Raw genomic sequence first — 13,933 nt, forward strand, 5'->3', positions numbered from 1 at the left:
CCCCGTTTTTAAAATGGAATTAAAAAAAAATAAATACTTTTAAAAAATTGCCCCGAAAAAGGGTTCCCCCTTTCCAAAGAAATGAACCCCTTTTAAAAAATTTTAAAAAAAAAAAAAATTTTTTTTCACCCCCCCCCTTTTTTTCCCCCTTTTAATTGGATTCGGAAAGTCAGACTGTTTTATCCTTTCTTAATTCCCAAGTCAGATGTGTTTTGATTCAAGAATGGCTTGCCATTTCTAACCCACTACAGGAAGTGGAAAATTATCCACAAACTTCCATATGGAGTGGATCGACGAAAAGCGATGGAGCCATTTATAAAAATCCCTTATCCAGGTGAAGGCAGCACTGGTGAGAGATGGCGGGCATTTTAGCACCTGTCTTTATGGAAAGGATTTTAAGCTCCTAAATATTTATGGTTTTAACGACAAAATGACAGGTATGACCTTTAAAAAACCTGCAGGTCACATGTTAGGTAGGCACCCTTAGTTATAGGAAGATTTTAACTGCATTCTATCGAATGAAGAAAAGGAGTCGGGAAGATTTTAAAGTGGACAAAACATCGGTTTATTACAGAATATATGCAAGGATTTTAGGATGACGGACTGTTTTAAAACCTTGCATCCCAGAGGAGGGCTTCACCTGGTCCAGTGGTGATGGTACCAGAGCCTCTCGAATAGACCATTTTTAACACTTGCCCACCAATTGATGCTAGATTGTCACCTGCTTCTTTTAGACCACGCTTGCTTCAGCACTCTCACTGTCCGGTGTGACAGCAGGAAGTGGTCTGTGAACTCAACTCTCCCTTTGAAAACAAGGATTTAGTTAGTCAGTTCAGGAGCAGTACCAGGTAACCTTCAAGACCTATGAACTCAACACAAGATGCAGCGGTGTCAGAGTAACGGAGACTCATGTCAGAGAAAGAAAAAGGTGACTAACAGAAGAAACATTTTGAAACGAAAACAAGGTTTTGCCTGGATAGCGTGGGGGGATTAAAATCAGCAGTATTAAGAAAACTAAAAGGAGTTGCAGACTGAGTAACACACAGCATCCTTTTAACTTTAAAATAAGAAGATTGGCAGATCAGATTAAACATAGGACGGGTACTTTTGTCTGAAATATCGAGTTGGGATGGTTGAGATTTTCAGAATGAGAACGGAAGAGTCTAACTGGATCCATGAAACTGTGACCAGAACATTGACTTTCTTCCTGAGAACACTGAAATGCGTGAGCCACTTTTTGGATTCAGCGTTACCAAGCCGTCATACTTCAACAAAGCCATTTCTCGGCACTGATTTTTGACAATAATATCGCGCCGTTTCTGGACTTTAACAGGAAACCTGTCAGATCACCAGCTTCGTGCTACGAAAACGGACCAGCTTCGCCATTAAAGAGGTACAAGCTGTCTCTCCCTGTTGAAATCAGACCATGCGATTTTCTGCTTCGACAGATCAAGCGTTAGGAGTCTGTCTGACCAATCAGACTGAGCTCGGCTCTGCGTGTCTGACTGGGACATGATCAATCCAGTTCCAGTGTAGCCAGAGTTCTTGAGTAGCAATGAGCCTCATAACTGCTGACATCGTCAGGTAAAAGTTGGTCTTTCCTAACCAAAAGCCTGGGTTGATAGATCCATCCGTGAAGCTGTGACGCCCTTGCTGCTTAACTCCGGTCTTGTATCCGCAAATGGAGTAGCAAGGCGCGGTCTGGACTGAGGAGGCGAAAGGTAAGAGGTACAGACGATGGAATCACAGATGGAGCAGCGACACAGGTATGCTACTGACTATCACAGACTCTCAGACCGGGTACGGTGAGTCACGACTCCTAGCGGACGACCTGAACTCATTTAATGCCGGTTTGAGGCTAGCAACAACGTCTGTCTCAACAACAGTAGAAGGAGGTGATTCACTGGAATGAACACACCTCTGTGACCGAGCACAGTGTGAGGAGGGCTCTGAGGGTGAACACAGGAAAGCTGCAGGTCCAGATGGCATATCTGGGGATACTGAACTGCTAACCAGCTAGCTCAGTGTTCACCACAATATTCAACCTCTCCTGGCTGAGTCTGTGGTCCCGCCTGTTCAAGAGATCCACTATTGTCCCTGTGCCCAAGAATGCTTCTCAGCATGTATGAATGACTACCGACGTGGCTCACCTGGTGGTCATGAAATGCTTTGAGAGGCTGATAAAGGACTACACTCTTCCTCCTTCCTCCATGGACCCTGCAGTTTGCTTATCCCCAAACAGATCCACAGATGATGCTGTCTCCCAGGTACTGCACACCACACTCTCATCTGGACAGCCAGAGGGGCTGTGAGACTGCTGTTCATTGATTATAGTTCAGCTTTCAACACCATAGTCCCTCAGACTGGCGCAAGCTGATTGAGCTGGGACTGAACACCCCTGTGTGCTTGGATCCTGGACTTCCTGAGCCAGGCCACAGGTGGTCAGGTGGGCACACCTCAAATCCTCACCCTGAACACAGGATCCCCAGGGTTGCGTCCTACTGTACTCCTGTACACATGACTGTGTGGCCAGGTTCAGCTCAACACCATCATCAAGTTTGCGGATGACACAGTGGTGGTGGGCCTGATCTCCGACAACGCGAGAAGGCCTACCTGGAGGAAGTTGCATCTGTCACCTGGTGCCAGGACACAGCCTCATCATGAATGTCACCAAAACTAAGGAGCTGATTGTGGACTTTAGGAGGGTACAACAACAGAGCGACTCACCACTGGGGATTAACGGACTACTGTGGGAGGGTGAGCGTATAAATACCTGGGAGTCCACATCACCGAGGATCTGACATGGTCCAGAACACAGACACTCTGGTGAGAAAGGCAACAGCGCCTACCACCTCAGGCAGCTGAGGAATTTTAAATTTTCCCAGAGGATCCTTCAGTCCTTCTACTCTGGAGCTGTAGAGCGTCCTGACAGGAAGCATCACAGCCTGGTTTGGCAACTGCTCCGCTCAGGACAGGAAGGTCTGCAGAGAGTAGTGCTGGCTGAGCGCACTTTGAACACTCCCACCCTGCAGGACTTGTACACCAGGAGGTGCAGAACCAGAGCCAGGATCATGAAGGATCCTCACCACCAACAACAGACTGTTTCAGTGCTGGTCAGGCAGGCGCCTCGTAGTCACGCTGCAAGAACAGAGAGACTGAGGGAGTTTCTTTCCTCAGGCCATCAGGATTGTGAACTCGACCTCACCAGGACCCCACATAGACCCACACAACTGCCTCTTAGGCACACACACACACACACACACACACACACACACACACACACACACACTTCGTAAATATTGTGTTGTTTTTATTGTAAATAGTGTGACTTGTTGCCCTTGCACATTCCTGCTGAGCATTGCCACTTTCATTTCACTGCACACCCTGTGTGTGTATGTGACAAATAAAACATCTTGAATCTTGAATCATCTTGAATCTTGAATCTTGAATCTTGGTGGGAAATGGTTAAAAGGAGGACCCAGACTTTCTTTAGACAGGCAGGGAAGAAGAAAAAAGATAGGGACGATAGATTTATTGGCCTGCAGAAGTTTAATCTAGATATTTTTAAAGAAACCAACAGGGCATGGATTTTAATGAGGAAATAAATGAAATAAAAATGGAGATGTTGTTCTAGCTGAAAAAGGTATAATTATAAGAAGCAAGGAAAGGACTTAGGAAGAAAAACCAGGTACTCTTTCAAGATAATTTTAAACCAAGAGCTCTCAAAGATTAAAAAGAGAATGTATGAAATGGCAGAAACAACTGACCGTATATAATGTCCACAATAGAAGTTTTTTATTCAGAACTTTACAAAGAAAAGCCTCTGTAGAAGGAGAGAGGCCATAAAAAGACGTTTTAAAGTATATGGAAAAAGATTGAGAACAGTGAGTTTTAACAAAGATTTTACCCCTAAAGCTGAGCCTTCAGCGTAACTGTGTGAAAAGTTTTAAATCAAGGAAGGCTCCGGAGACGATGGGCTTCCGTGGGAATTTTATCTGACCTTTTGGGATATTTTAAACCCAGACCTACTCACTGTTTTTACGGACTTTGAAAGACTAGACCGACACCCTGACAGCTTTAGATCAGGGATAGTTACTCTAGTCCACAAGGACAAAACGGACCTAAAGAACTGGAGACCGATCACTCTCTAAACTGGCGACTGTAAACCCTTTTTTGGGCAAACTTACAAGCAGTTAACTTGGATATCTGTGTTTTTAAAGGGTTTAGCCAATCCACCCGGATCAAGTTTCCTAAAGCTGCATCGGGAGTGAAGATCACGGACAGCCTCAGATGGATCCGAGATACACCATCTGTTATGCGCGAGACAGAAACATCCTGCTAGTAGTCCTAAATTTTAGATTTTGAGAAAGCTTTGATCGACTGTCTCGCATCAGTACCTCTTTTGAGGTGCTGAAAAGGTGGGCTCTGTGAAGCGATGATAATCTCGTGACTTCGCTGTATCGGGGAATCACCAGCAAATTTCTTGCTAACTATGCATCTGACCAACGCAGTTCAAAATAAACTGCGGTGTGTCCGTCAGGGTTGCCTCACAAGTTATTCGCCCCCTCCTCTACGCCGCTATAGGTATCGTAACCTCTGGCACAGGCTTTTTAGACAAGAAAAACTGATCAGTGGGATTACAACACCAGGGAGTGGGCGACTGAAATCCAAGTCCATTTTTTACATGGATGATATAAATACTTTATGCACTGATCTTTTATCCATCAACAGGACGCTTTGACCTTGACTGAATCATGTATGGACGGGCCTTCTGGGTCAAAAGCTCAACCGGCAACAAGACCCAAGCTCAATTTTATGGACCGTGGAAGGCGACTGATAGGACAGGACTCCCCTTGACTGTGACCCAGACTGACCAGAGAATACTTGGGGTCAAATTCGACAGGGAGGGGGGAGGGAAAACAAACTGGCCTGACGTGGTAGGGAAAGCAAGCAGAGACTGGGATACTGGACACTTAGAGGACTGACGCTTTCTGAAGGAAGGTTTTAATTATCAAATCTGTGATTTTGGACCCCTTGCTTTATACTCATCAGTTTGGTTTTATCCCACTGAAGAAAGTGCTTTTAGACTTGGAACGAGCCATCTTTTATTTCCTGTAAATAGTCCAAGCGTGGGAGCGCCTGGAGAAGAAGCCTAGGAAATGAAAAAAACAAAGGAAAAAGGAGGAAAAGGAGAGGCCGGACCTGCTGCTTTTTTCTAGGAAGCAGATATACCGTGACTACACATCATGAGCTGTAGAAGCCAGCTCCCCATCCAGAAACCAAAAGACTTAAGACATGACAAGGTTCTGATGGGTCGTACAATCCAAAAGTCGTTAAAACTAATACCCAGAGATCTGAGGAAACCTAGAGCATCCTTTAACCTGCCACTCAGCCTATGCTTTTATTCAGATGTTTTTAAAGAACATATGAACTTGAGAAGGAGGACTTAGAGACCCTTACTAATCACCGCTGTCCTCATTTCTGTTGTGCAGGAGAGGGGAAACCAGGTGAGCCCATGTGCGCCGGCTTTGCCTTTGAGAGCCACTCAATGGTATGGCGAATCTAAACCATTCTGCCTTCCAAACAGACCTGGGACCTGTCATGGATGGTAGGCTCTTGAGATCCTCCCCAGTCAGGCCGTACGCACGCACGGGCATGTCTGCGGAGCTCTACCTGTCCCCGACCAGGTTGTGGAGCCGAGCCCAGAGTCGGTGAGGCATCTACTCTGGGAGTGTGCAGTGCTGCTTGTAGAATTAGAGCAAAGGCTGCTGCCTCATAATTCCCCCTGTACTTGCCAGCAAGGGAGGTCCTGACAGCAGTACAGCTGGTCCCTGGCTGGGGTGAGCCAGTCCACCCAAATTCCAGCTCAGGACATTGCCAAACAGCGGCTCACCCCTCAGTAGTCGCCATTACAGATGCAATATGGACCGCTTGGTGAAACTTGCTGGTAAGAAGATTACATGCAGATCCCTCTGCGGGCTGTGATCCAAATGGCCGCAGCCACTATCCAACTGGCAATGAGCTGCAGGCGACAGGCCAAGGACTTGTTTATTGAAGAAGAATCGCTACTCTGTGCCCATTCGACCTAAGGAGCCGGAGCCACACATACAGAGGTCAAAGCAGCAGCAACTAGCCTGATTCTCCGGGAGATAGGCAGATGGGAAGGAGCATCGGGTGATCTCTCCTCTGAGCACCCAAGACGGGAACCCGAGAGACCAGCCCTGTTTGGAGGAGCAAATGAGTTGCACACCGGGTAGGGACCTACCCCCCGCCTCCTGCTCAACAGAAGTGTTATAGCGTGTACCTTTTTAATGTATGTGGTATTTCTGGTGAAATTTAATTTAAAAAAAACTGTCCAATCTAACTGCTAAAATACAAATGTATATGTTTTTAAAACACTATTTATTGTATATTTATTAATTGTATCGTGAAAAGAAATTGAAATCCTTTGTATGAGTATCAATAAATTTTTTCGAAAGAAAAAAAAATCTGTTCTTATCAGTTTCATATCTGATATATCCTCTATATGAGGATAACTTATTAAGCAGATTTTTAGCATTGGGAGATGAAAAAGGAGCTTGCTTCATTCACTCCACGCATTGACCCAGTATTGCAGTATTGCTGGGAACGGTGCACCCTTCAAAAACATTGTTTAAAACAAAATCCATGTATACTTCTTACTGATTCCCCCTCTAATGTAAGGAAAACAAATTGGACGATATCGCCCTCCATGTTGGAATGTCCTCTTCATCATGAAAATGGGTGTGGCTGTGGGAATACCTTCTTTAAACATGTTAGTGGGTGTGGCTTGGGATCTGAACACGGCACGCCATCCGAGGCTCACCATGAGATATCGGAGGGACAACTAGGTTACCTTCTGCTCTTGGCAGGAGTGGGCGTACTTACTTTGGTTTCTCTTCATAACGTGCAAGTCTTTCGCCTTTTACTAAAGACTTCCATGGAGAGGAACACCAATGAGTTGAACTTATTTGTGTCAGGCTCTGCCATTAGGGCTGAGTCTGTGCATTTGTGAAAGAAATAAAACAGTGCTTGGGTTAGTGTGCTGAGCCACTGCTATGCCTGCTTCATCTCAAATTACTACCTTGCCAAAGGTAATTTAGCCCAACGTGGAGCTCGAACCCACGACCCTGAGATTAAGAGTCTCATGCTCCCACCGACTGAGCTAAATAGCACACTAATTTAAATCTGTCGTGATTTCGTCACTTGAAAGGAAGAAGTTTGAAATATTGTTAATAAATAGTTATTAGATATAGTGAGTTTGAGTACAACTTGAATATTGGTCTGACGCCAAAGAAATGATTCATCCTGAATTACTATCTTTGCCAAATATTTAGCCCAACGTAGTTTTAAACTCCACCCACTCCCGAGATTAAGAGTCTCATGCCCCACCGACTGAGCTAGCCAGGCACACACTACTTAAAACTGTCGTGACTTCAAGCCGCAGGTTGGGTACGTTTTTGAGGCCAACTTGAACATTGGTCATGTGGAGAAACGTCCCAGGAGGTTGTCTCTGGAAGCAAAACCATTGGGGGTCATTGCTTCGCCTTTGGCTAAGATCAAGTGTAGTATCTGTTCTATCAGTTTAATATCTGATATATATCTATAATATGACGCATAACTTATTAAGCAGATTTTTAGCATTAGAGATGAAAAAGGAGCTTGCTTCATCTTACTCCACGCATTGACCCAGTATTGCAGTATTGCTGGGAACGGTGCACCCTTCAAAAACATTGTTTAAAACAAAAATCCATGTATACTTCTTACTGATTCCCCCTCTAATGTAAGGAAAACAAATTGGACGATATCGCCCTCTGTAACATGTTGGAATGTCCTCTTCATCATATGAAAGTGGCTGTGGGAATACCTTCTTTAAACATGTTAGTGGGTGTGGCTTGGGATCTGGAACACGGCACGTCATCCGAGGCTCACCATGAGATATCGGAGTGGGACAACTAGGTTACCTTCTGCTCTTGGCAGGAGGGCGGTACTTACTTTGGTTTCTCTTCATAACGCACAAGTCTTTCGCCTTTTACTAAAGACTTCCGTGGAGAGGAACACCAATGAGTTGAACTTATTTTTGTCAGGCTCTGCTGTTGGGCCGAGCCTTGTGCATTTGTGAAAAGAACGAAAAACAGTGCTTGGGTTAGTGCGCTGAGCCACTGCTATGCCTGATTGAAAGAACTGCAAGTGAGATGAGTCCTATGGTCGGCCTCTGAAATCAAACTGTGTCACGTTGTGGCCTTTGTTTTTTGGACTGTGATCTTTTGGATGAGCGTAATCTGATTCCCCTCACTGATATTTCTCTTTGTTTATGGAAGAAATGTGTCCTGAAGATTCCTCCATTATTAGCATTCTTGGATTTCGTGCTTTCAAATGGTTGCAAGGCTGTATTTGCTTTCTCAGCAGGAGAAACTTCTTGCCAAGGGAGGTTGACGTCAAAGACACTGAACCATCTGTGGACCATGAACTGGAGTGCTGTGTCTAAGAATGGCCCCCCTGTCTCTGTCTCATCCAACTCATACTTACCTGGCAGGGGAGATACCATGATCAAGAAGGTGGTTCACCCAGAGCGAGGCTCAGCCGTTGCACTCCGGTTGTGATGACCCCTGCGAATTCCCCAAATGTGGGAATCTCGACTGCAACATTTCTGGTAGTGGGGGACTGCGTTCGCGCTCTCTCCTGATTGTCTTGTTGAATAAATACCAAGTGATTCCTAGATGGAGACGGACACCGACAAGCTGCCCATTTCTGTTCGATGACAGTGTGAGATTGTGGCCTTGGCTTTCTCATGCAGTTTGTCGAGACAAGTGAAAGTGATGCTTTGCAACAGCAGTGTGTTGTACGCTGTGAGCTGTTGATCTGAGTGATGCCAATAGCCTGTGATCCCAATGGCTATTAGAAGGGAGTGGTCTTTTGGATGGTCTGAATCTGATTCTCCTCACTGAAATTTTCCCTGGATTGTAGAGTAACAGTGTTCTGAAGATTCTTCCGTTATCAGCGTGCTCATATTTCAGGCTTTCGATTGTTACAGGGCTGTGTTTGAGAGGAACACCAATGAGTTGAAGTTAGTTTAGGACAGCTTTTCCATTTGGCTACATCCTCAGCATCCAATGCCTCATACAACTGCACCATGACAAGTGAGAACCGTCCCAGGAGGTTGTCTCTGGAAGCAAACCATTGGGGATCATCGCTTCTCTAAACCCTTTTGGCAGATCATGGTGGAAGCAGAGAACTACTATATAGTGAGTTCCATGGTGATCCAGATGGGCAAAGGTCAAGATCGTCTGAGACGCAGCAGATTCCAAAGTTTGGGCTGAGGTACACGCTACGGTTCCGGGCAAAGACAGGAGAGGAGAAAGTGCTGTCAAGAGTGTTCTTTGGCAAAGAAGTCATCACTCGGACAACCCATGCTTGAAGATCGAGGTGTGCTGCATCCAGTGGAACCAAGGCAGGAGAAAAGTTTAGATGTAACCTGTTTGACGATTGTGCCTACAGAAGAGTGGCTGAAGACTGCAGAAGAAGAAGCTGGGGTGAGCCCGTTATCCTGCTACACGGTTGTAAATCTCGACAGACCAATTTCAGACTCCGTGTCAGTACATATGTACAACCCTTTTTGTTGCTGATGAAGCCCTGTTCACTTTTTTGGGCCAGTATGGCGATGTGTGGGTGACAACAGGTCGCACATTAAGGACCCCTTGGATTCTGGACCGGCCAGTTTCAGGTGCTGCTGCGCATGAAGACCCCGAATGGACCAGATGGCTCAGCACACCCCCTGCTGTTTTTAGCCTTGGGGAGATCGTGGATACTCTCTTCACTGCAGCGCCAACCAGCTTTGCAGGAAAATGCAGGCAGTCCGGCCATAACGATGCAGGCTGCGCTGGAGATCGCTGCCGTTTCTGTGGGCAGACTGGACACTCAGCCAAGGACTGCACGGTGCAAAAAACTTGCCATGGATGCGTGTGGACCGACCACCTGTTCCGGAGCTGTCCTGGCTCGGAAGAGAACATTTGCAGAGGCTACAAACCTACTGGTGTCCTTCATGGAGAAGTGGTGGAAAAGCAGGGCATTCCTAGGAGAGCCCAGCACAAAGGGGAGAAAAGGTGCGATAATTTCAGAGAGAGGAGTTGGTACAGTGCTGCGTGTAGAGATCGAAGCAGATGTGGGGACACAAGTACCTACCGACGGCGTGGGGGAGGGGTTTCCCTTGCCCACACCTGTAGTATTTTCCTCCTCATCAAAGCCAGGGGCACGGAAGGTCTCGCAGGTTTTCGGAGACGGCAACCCAACGGAGAACGGAAAGAATGAGGAGGGGGCATGTTGCAAAAAATCCAAGAAGGAAAGCAAGGATGGGCAGGGCAAAAAGGAAGGGTTTGAGGGTGGGACTGAAGACGGGGCAGGGCGGCAAAGGAGAGCTGCTGACAGAAGCAGAAGGGTGGAGGCCCAGGTGAAAAGGTTGGGAGGTTTAGGACAATTTATGGGACCTAGGTTGCCATGCTAACTGCAGGATTGGGACTAGAGCCTGTGAATCTTCTCCTGCGGCCTGCTCATGCTGGTCCCTCTTTGGGAGAAGATGCATATGATGGGCCCAGAAGACCATCTAATTCCCCAACACAGTGCCATTTTCCTGGGCTGAAGATGATAGGATCGCATTTTGCTCTTAAGAGTCCTGGATTTTGATTTAGAACTCTTTTTTCTGTATTATGGGTTCAGTAAAGTTCATGCCCTTTTAAATGTAAAGAGGAATGAGGGACTAGTGAAAGAAGGCTGTCTATGATTTTGGTAGGAACTCAAGGCCATGCTGCAATTTGTTTCAAAAGGGTAGGTGTGGAAAGGTGACATCAGGCGGGGGAAGCATGCTGCCCTGGGAAGATGGAAAGGAGGGTTAGGTGAGATGGGGAGTCCTACAAAAGGGACAATAGTGTTGTGCTGTTTCTTTAGGGCGTTAAGAACATCATTTGTACAGGGTTTTCTGTGGGTGTGCAGATACTTGTAATTGTATGTATTTTTAAATGCATGGTGTGGGGTATTCGTGTAAATGGAAAGTTGTAAATGTGTATAAATTTTGATTTGTGTAAGGAATTTTCATAATTACAATTATTTTTAACATTTTTAAAAAAAATTAAAAAAACATCTGTTCTTATCAGTTATTCGTTCTTGATCTTCCCTTTGGTTTAGACTGCGATCCCCTCCCGTTAGTGAAAAGCTATTGCCCACCTGTGGCATGTGTTGATGCTATTAGGAAGGACATTCAATTTTGGGTTTGTGGATTACAGTGTCAACCTCCATAGGTTGCTACTTTGCCACATTTAAACATCTTTTGTGTTTTGTGTTTTTGAGGTTATCTTTGTACCTGCAGTACTCCGGAAACACCAACTCATCAGGGCAGAAGGAGAAAGGTAAATACACTCTTCCTTTGTTGTTTTTCTTGTTTGGTTGTTTGTGATCTTGGTTTTCCTCTGGATGATGTGGAAAGCCTCACCCATGTCGGCCAAAATGCCGGCATGCGGAGGCACACCACATGTGTACGTTTAACTTTAAAGAGGTTGATGGAAAACTCTTTGGACTTCCAGGCTGGACTCTTTCCAGAAACGACACAGAAGGCAAATTGCTGTTCAAGCCAGAGGAACCTTAATTGTATAATTACACTCCCCCGAACATGTGGGTTTCATGAATGTCAGCTTTCGTCAGCCTTTGCCTGGAGGAGTTTTGACCATATGAAAATGTAAAACCCCAGTTCAAGGCATTCAACGTGGAGAAACTGACTGATAATACCTCTTAAAACGGTCATTGTCATTGGGAATGTTCATAATGAAACATAGAATGCAGACGACATCTGGTGGTGGCTCAATAGATATTGCACTGTGAAAGGCCAGGCTACCAAGGTGAAAGATGAAGATGGCATCTGGAACTGTGCTTGCTTGGAGGGTCCCCATCCTGAGCCTGGAGTCTTGGAGAAGAGGGGTAGAACCGGGAGCTCCTCACACAGTTCAACTGTGGAGGAGCCCAGAGTTTTCCCCCACAGTTCCCCAAATGAGGTCTCCTCCCTAAATATAGAATTAAAAACGACTCCAAGGGACACAGAACTAAATATTTAGCTTTTCACCATGTACACAACCTAGAAAAGGGAGAAAGGTAAATAGAGAACATCCATGTCACTCCTCTCCCATAGAAATGGAGGAGCTCCTCTCAAAAGAACTTTTATAACCGCCTTTTAAGATGGTATTTTCAGACTGTTTTATCCTTTTTAAATTCCTCCCAGTCAGATGTGTTTTTAATTCAAGAATGGGTTTGCTACATTTTGAAATCTAAACTCCACTACAGGAAGTGGGAAAATTATGGCCACAAACTTCCACATGGGAGTGGATCAACCGAAAACAGAAACGTATGGAGGGCTTATTTTATTAAAACTTTTATCTCAGTGTGAAGGGCAGCACTGTGTGAGAGATGGCACAAGCAATTTTTAGTACACCTGTCTTTTATGGGAAAGGATTTAAGCTCCAATATTTATGGTTTTAACAACAAAATGACAGGTATGACCTTTTAGAAACCTGCAGGTCCCATACATAGGGTAGGGCAACTTTAGTTATAGGAGGAGATTTTAACTGCAGACTTCTAATAGAAAATGATAGAAAAGTATAGGAAGACTTATAAAGTGACAAAAACATCGGTTTGGACATACAGAATATATGTGAAGGATTTTAGGACATTGACGGACTGTTTTAAAACTCTTGCATCCCAGAGAGGAGGGCTCACTCTGGTCCAGTGGTGATGGTACCAGAGCCTCCTCGAATAGACCTTTATTGAATATACCGTAGATTGCCCACCAACTTGATGCGTTAGATTGTCACCTGTCTCTTCTTCGACCACGCTTATGCTTTATGTACCCTCCTCACTTGTCCTCGGTGTGACAGCAGGAAGTGGTCTGTGGAAACTCCAACTGCCCTTCTAGAAAAACAAGGATTTAGGTTAGTCAGTTCAGGAGGTACCAAGACTGGCAGACCCTTCCAAGACCTATAATGAGACACGTGCAGCACTGGTAGGAAATGGTTAACAAGGTGAGGACCCAGACTTTCTTTAGACAGGTAAGCAGGGAAGAAGAAAGATAATATTAGTACTATGACGCATGTTGGCCTGTGTAAAGTTACTACAGAGATATTTTGAAGTAAAACCAACAGGGCACATGGATTTTAGTCGAGGGAAATAAATGAAATAAAAGTATATGTTGTCTTTAGCTGAAAAAGCAAGGGTATAATTATAAGAAGCAAGGAAAGGATCAGGAAGAAGGAAAAGTGCACCAGGTACTTCTTCAAGAAAATTTTAAATAAAGGGGAGGCCTTCTAGATTAAAAAAAGAATGTGGAAGTGGCAGAAATAAACTGACGATAGAATGTCCACAATAGTAGTTCTTTATTCAGAACTTTACAAAGAAAAGCCTGTAGAAGGAGAGGCCATAAAAGACGTTTTAAAGTATATGGAAAAAAAGATTGAGAAGTGTGTTTTTAACAAAAGATTTTACCCCAGTTGAGCTAAGTAACTGATTGAAAAGTTTTAAAACACGGAAGTCCCCGGGAGACGATGGGCTTCCGTGGGAATTTTATCTGACCTTTTGGGATATTTTAAACCCAGACCTACTCACTGTTTTTACGGACTTTGAAAGACTAGACCGACACCCTGACAGCTTTAGACTGTGGATAGTTACCGAGTCCATGGGCGACAAACGGACCTAAAGAACTGGAGACCAATCACTCTTCTAAACTGCGACTGCAAACTTTTTAGCAAACTTTTAGCGGAGTGTATTTACCTTTCTCCTTCTGCCCTGATGAGTTGGTGCAGGTTTCATGAGTACTGTATTAAAGATAACCTCAAAAACACAAAAGATGCTTTAAATGTGGCTACAGTAACCTGCGGAGGTT

The 13,933-nt window shown here is 45.0% G+C and overlaps 4 non-coding genes and 2 pseudogenes across 4 annotated transcripts; all 6 read left to right on the forward strand.

The window, feature by feature from the left end:
- Window positions 1-176: 176 nt before the first annotated feature.
- Window positions 177-6,138, forward strand: LOC130211315 (uncharacterized; annotated as a pseudogene).
- Window positions 6,139-6,462: 324 nt separating this feature from the next.
- LOC130211427 (U2 spliceosomal RNA) lies at window positions 6,463-6,641 on the forward strand (annotated as a pseudogene).
- A 261-nt stretch (window positions 6,642-6,902) lies between these two features.
- LOC130211434 (U5 spliceosomal RNA) lies at window positions 6,903-7,016 on the forward strand. The gene has a single exon (XR_008835061.1). It is a non-coding gene; the product is annotated as a U5 spliceosomal RNA (small nuclear RNA).
- A 536-nt stretch (window positions 7,017-7,552) lies between these two features.
- On the forward strand, window positions 7,553-7,744 carry LOC130211423 (U2 spliceosomal RNA). Its single transcript, XR_008835054.1, has one exon. It is a non-coding gene; the product is annotated as a U2 spliceosomal RNA (small nuclear RNA).
- A 265-nt stretch (window positions 7,745-8,009) lies between these two features.
- On the forward strand, window positions 8,010-8,122 carry LOC130211431 (U5 spliceosomal RNA). The gene has a single exon (XR_008835058.1). It is a non-coding gene; the product is annotated as a U5 spliceosomal RNA (small nuclear RNA).
- A 417-nt stretch (window positions 8,123-8,539) lies between these two features.
- Window positions 8,540-8,703, forward strand: LOC130211403 (U1 spliceosomal RNA). The gene has a single exon (XR_008835040.1). It is a non-coding gene; the product is annotated as a U1 spliceosomal RNA (small nuclear RNA).
- Window positions 8,704-13,933: the final 5,230 nt, after the last annotated feature.

The sequence above is a fragment of the Pseudoliparis swirei genome, chromosome 20, assembly GCF_029220125.1.
Source record: "Pseudoliparis swirei isolate HS2019 ecotype Mariana Trench chromosome 20, NWPU_hadal_v1, whole genome shotgun sequence".
Lineage (NCBI taxonomy): Eukaryota > Metazoa > Chordata > Actinopteri > Perciformes > Liparidae > Pseudoliparis > Pseudoliparis swirei.